This window comes from Maylandia zebra, unplaced genomic scaffold (assembly GCF_041146795.1).
Source record: "Maylandia zebra isolate NMK-2024a unplaced genomic scaffold, Mzebra_GT3a scaffold02, whole genome shotgun sequence".
Lineage (NCBI taxonomy): Eukaryota > Metazoa > Chordata > Actinopteri > Cichliformes > Cichlidae > Maylandia > Maylandia zebra.
Genome location: NW_027490032.1, coordinates 3,043,082 through 3,048,743, shown reverse-complemented (window position 1 = coordinate 3,048,743; position 5,662 = coordinate 3,043,082). Strand labels below are relative to the sequence as shown.

The 5,662-nt window shown below is 37.3% G+C and overlaps 1 long non-coding RNA gene across 1 annotated transcript; it reads right to left on the bottom strand.

Annotated features, from left to right (window-relative positions):
- Positions 1–477: 477 nt before the first annotated feature.
- LOC101483189 (uncharacterized) lies at positions 478–3,456 on the bottom strand. The gene is made up of 5 exons (XR_001342106.3): positions 3,362–3,456; positions 2,608–2,768; positions 1,609–1,645; positions 1,261–1,307; positions 478–1,098 (listed from the first exon to the last, which is right to left on the bottom strand). It is a non-coding gene; the product is annotated as an uncharacterized LOC101483189 (long non-coding RNA).
- Positions 3,457–5,662: the final 2,206 nt, after the last annotated feature.

Sequence of the window (5,662 nt, the reverse complement as noted above, 5' to 3'; positions counted from 1 at the left end):
ACTTTAATGATAATTAGTTCCAGTAACACAAAAACAACACAACACACGCAGTTAACACAATGACAAGTGCGCCTGGTAGAGAGGCATCAAAAACGCCCATACGTGCTGGGGCCTTGTATGGTTTGGATGCTCTGCCACATTCTCTGAAAATCTCTTGAAAAGGCAAAGTGATGACTGACTTTTTTTTGAGTACTCATACTTTGCTAGCTTGACAAGCCATAAACCCTGGCAAGGCAATGCACTGTAATTTACAGTCACCAATACATGGTATATAACGAACAACAAATAACAATCCAACTGCTGACATACAGTAAAAGAAATACTACCACTACAAACCTCAGAGGTTTGTTGATTCTCTTCATAAAGATTAAACTATAATATTGTAAATATATATATATATATATATATATATGTATATATATATATATATATATATATATATATATATATATATATATATAGATAGATATGAAGGGATCAAACACCTCTGAGTGAAAGAGAGAGACATGTGCACACTGAACTATTTGTTCAACAGTCATCGTTTCTCTAACAGAACAAAACTCTTTGATTAAACTCAGGGCAGAATCACTGTGGAACCAGGAAAGACTGCAAATCCGGGATAAAGAGGATCATTGAATATGGTTTTGAATGTGTGGAGGTGGATCAGAGTGTCAGAGGAAACACTGAAAAAGGACAGAATGCCAGCAGCATAATCCACATACACTGCTACTCTGTTAAATCTGTTGTGGGAGACGATGGGTGTTTCTGTGTTATCGTGCTTTGCAATGACAGAGGATGAACCCGTTTTTACTACAAGTGCCCAGGACTGAGAATTTGATCCAAACTCATTGTCGCCAGTTATTCCTTTTCTACTAATTCCACTGTAACTGACTGCTATGTAAACATCTCCACTCCACTCGACCTCCCAGTAATGTCGATCAGTCAGACCGTTTATACACAGCAGCTGAGGAGAATGAAATCCGTGTCTGTGGAAACGATGTAGGTTATGTCCCCCCACATAGGCCACCTTCTTGTTTCCGTTAGACAGTTCGAGTTTCCTGCTCACTGATTTTGTGTCGATTGTGAGTCTACAGGAATCTGTTGGAGAGAACAAACACAATCCAGCTGCAGTTATTGATCCATCATCTGTTCACCGATTGACACTAGGATGATGACTCCTGATATCAAAGATGTGAATTAGTGATGTTGGTTGAATATGTGCTGCTTTGTTTCCACTAATCAAATTAACAACAGACTTACGCCTCTTGATCTCTGATGTAAGATCTTTGTCTTCCACACTTCCCACTCTGAAAGGAGAAGGGGGGTCAGACAAGCATTCTCTGTTAGCATGTTAACATGGACATCACGCTTATATTGTCGTAGACTGATAAGGGAACAGTGTAACCTTTTGATAAACCCACATGATTATCGCATCTCTAACCTCTTATCCTGCAATTGTCAGGTTCTAGTACCGTTTGAACCAGATTAAAAGAAGAGCTTATTTTTCCTCTGATAAAGCTAGGCTAACAGATTCCAGTCTTTGTGCTAAGCTATGCTATATACTAAGTAATATATTCCTTTGGTTAGAGGGTAATCAATCATTCATACCTGAGAGAACACAGTTCTTTGCTTGGATCCATAGTCTCTAAATAAACAAGCACAATATAAATAAATCAGAATTAGTTTTAGGGTATGTTTGCATTTATCACATAATTGAACTGTTTGAAAATGAGAAAACATACAAAGGAAGTCAAAGGAGTTTGTCCTCATACTATATCAGCTGTGTGAAAACAGCAGCAAAACAAATAAATTCCACAAAAATGGATGAAAAAGTGTCTTTCAGGTTTTTTTCTCTTAACTAATTATAGTGATTTAGTGGCCATTGAAGTGTGTTCAGAATTTGTAAACTGATGATGATTCATGTCATAAGTCATGACACACTGTTCTTCTTCACATAAGCTTGCTTTATAACTTAGAAGTATAAGTGTCGGTAATGGTATCAGTACTAGCTGATACCAACATTTGCAGTATAGCACACCACTAGTAAATATGCATTTATTCCTCTTGGCTCTCACTTGGTGTTGGCTCACTGTGATTTCATGATTTCATGTTGCAAAGCACAGTGATGCATTTCTGAGGTTTAGTCTATGTAATTCGCTTAATGACAGACCTTTATATACAACTTATCACATAATGTAACCTACACATCAACACTGTTAGAGTGCACGATGTGCTGAATCACATGCAAATGTCACACACTGATGAAACATATTAGAGATTATTAGGCTTAACATAACCTTATTATAAGAATAAATTTATTATGGGTTTGCAGCTTGTTTTAATGAAAATGTGCATGGGCATAAGTAACAAGGGCATTACCGTTTGATTTAACGTAACAGACACTGTGATTTCTAATATTTTAAGAAACTGGCAGCCTGTAATGGCACAGATGTTAAAACCAATCATGGAATGGCCAACCAGAAATGCTGTTTTCTGAAAAATTCCCCCCAAAATGTATGTTTATCACTGACTTCAATGTCATTTGAAAGACCTAAACGAATTACGAATTATGAAATATAATTAAGAGTATATAGCTGAGCAACTTACAAGGAAAAGCTTTGCCAATGAGTAGACCCTAAAAAGACTTGTGATTCAGCGTGGGTGACACATTTACTTTCTGCCAGTCTGGTTATAGAGAGCTGTGTTGTCAGATGCAGAAAGGATCTTTAGACCACCGTTTCTTGTGCTGTTGTTGGTCTGTCAGCCAGCTGCAGAGAAAATGGATGTTCTAACATAAAGAAATCTTAAGTGAAATCAAATGTTAAAAACAATGAAAAGTGTCCACTGCAACCACTGTCTGTGCTTTTCATGCTGTAGTTTTCAATCTTTGAAGTTTTTTCCATGGTTCTCCCATTCCTGGTGAATGTCACTATTTCCTCCTTACCTATTCTATCCTACTTGTTAACCAATCAGCATTTAGCAGATGCTTGCATCATTAATTATGGATTTTTGAGCACTGCACGGGTACATGTCTGCAGTGGGTGAAAACCCCATTCTTTGTGTTATTTTTGAATGTGTTATTATTTAGAATAGGGTCATGGTCTTGGTTAATATAGTGCACAAATGTTAAAATGTCTTTTAAAGCTGGATCTTCTTGGTTGCTACTGTGTCACCTGAAGAATCTGGACAAAATATCCTTATGAAAGACAATACCTAAATATGTGTTTTTTTGTAATGTGAATATTTATGTCCATGAACACAAAAACAGAATATAGACTGAAAACAAAACTGTTTCATGTTTTGTTAGCAGAATGTCTAAACCAAAACAGCATATGAAATATGAAACATCAGAGAGACTTACAACAGGGATACTGTGTTTAGGTTCTCCTCAGATTCAAGACTTCAGAGCTGGAGGACTCCTCTTTACCTGAGCTGGAAATAGCTGCTTACTGACTGACTGACTGACTGACTGACTGACTGACTGACTGGCTGGCTGACTGGCGCTGTCCACGTATTTAAAGATTTAGATGCCGGATGTTTTGCTTTAGTTATGTCAGTTGTTTGGAATCTAGAATGTCAAGTTCATCAGAAAAAATTTGATCTCATTGTTCTTTGTTTTCTATTATACTGAAAACAGTGTCAGTAAGAATGTTCACAAAAAACCTGAATGAACAGAGGAATGAAGCCAGAGTTATCATAAGTAAAGATTTTCATATAAAACTCCTTTCAGGCCTCTGGCTTTGGATGCTAACTCTACATTTCATTTAAAGCTCACTATTTAAAAGAAAGATTTTTTTTTTTTTTTTTTTGCATTTTTTTAAATGATAAACATTAAATGACAAACTTATTTTTTGTCAAAAACTAGCCCCACCCCATCCAATGCAGAATCAGGAGCACTCAAAAAAAACCCAACCCCCCCCCCCCCCCCCCCCCCCCCCCCCCCCCCCCAAAAAAGAACACAGCTCCCCCTAAAAGGCAAGGGGAAAATTAGGAAAGAAATTGACATTTGTGTGTTTATTAGTGTGTAGTATATGAAAAAATTGTTTCCTAATTTGTGTGATCCGACCTCGGACCTATTACTTTGAAGTATTACAAATTAAAAAGGGGTATTTTGTTATCTTTACCCATGTGATTGATGTAGAAACTTGAGATTTCAACATACGTGGAGCCTGGCTGTGTCAGGGTCCTGGGTCTGAGCGACCCAGGATCCCTGGGCAGTCATGGACTTGTGATATTATATGTATTTTTGGTGTTGCTGCTGCTCTTTCTCCATGCTTGTAGATGTGAGTGTATGTGTGTGTGTGTATGAACACTGGTTTACAGGCAAACTTTAAAAGAAAAGAAAAGTTTGAAAACTTTTCAAAGGAATAAATATCACAGAATGAACAAAAATCACAAATATGAAACTAAACACTGGACACTGGAACCTAAAACTAGGAGACTCGAGAGAACAAAACCAGGAGCTAGAATGTTAGGACACAAGGGGAGAAACACAGAATGGAAAGGGTACAACACAACACAACACAAAGCAAGGAAAACATAGGGCTTAAATACACTGAGGGATAACGTGGGAATGAGACACGAGAAGAGAGCAAATCTGGGAGTAATCAAACATGACGCAACCAAGGGGAAGCAAAACTAGAAACACTGACATGACAAGGGACCGTCAAAGAAAAACTGAAAGTATAACGCAGAGACGCAGACTTGACACACACAAAAAAAGGAACACGGAGCACTGTCAGAAGAAAATTATATATAGTGTGATCAGCTTCATGAAATGTGTTCTTTTATTGATCACTAAGCAAATGTCTACGTGACTTTTGACATGAACTCTTGTGTGATAAACAACTAACAGCTTCCTCTTTCTGTAAGAACATGCAGACTTAGAAAAGGGGAATCTCAGCTCTGAGTTCTTAGAATAACTCTGTTATCTTTGTACACACACACACACAGAGACACAAGCTTGTATAAAGAACGCAGACAGTGATACAGCGCGAGTCTGGAATACGAGCGCTCTATGACCGTCCTCGCGAGTAAAGACAACTGCAGTGTTTGTGTTTTCTAACTCAGGTGTCTCAGCTGAAGAATTGTGAGGTGATTCTTAGAAATCCCCTGTCAAGCACAGACACAGGAGTGACATAAGACCTCACTAACTGGTGAAGAAGATAATAAACATGAAGACCGAAATAAATCTACACTAAACACGAGGACTCAGGAACAAAACCAAGAACTAGATCTGAAAAAGTAGAGAAGAACTTGTGAACTAGAATTACAAAACAGAAACCAAAACACTAGAAGTCATGAACCACAATGAAATCACAGATCAATGATAATAATAATAATAATAACAATACTACTACTACTACTACTAATAATAATAATAATAATAATAATAATAATAATAATAATAATAATACAAAATCAAAAAACTGGGTCACCGTCCCAGGACCGTGACGTTTTCACGTGAGACTCAAATTCAAATTGTTGTTTGAGTTTGTCAGTACATCCTCAGGCTCCTGTTCTACTGTTTACACAGCAATTATGCAGACGGTTCTGGTTTCATTATAATGATAAGAATTTTTGTGTATTGATATTTATCTTTCAGTTTCACACACTTGTCATGTATCCTTCAGACACCCAGTTTATCTGCAGTGCACGTGTG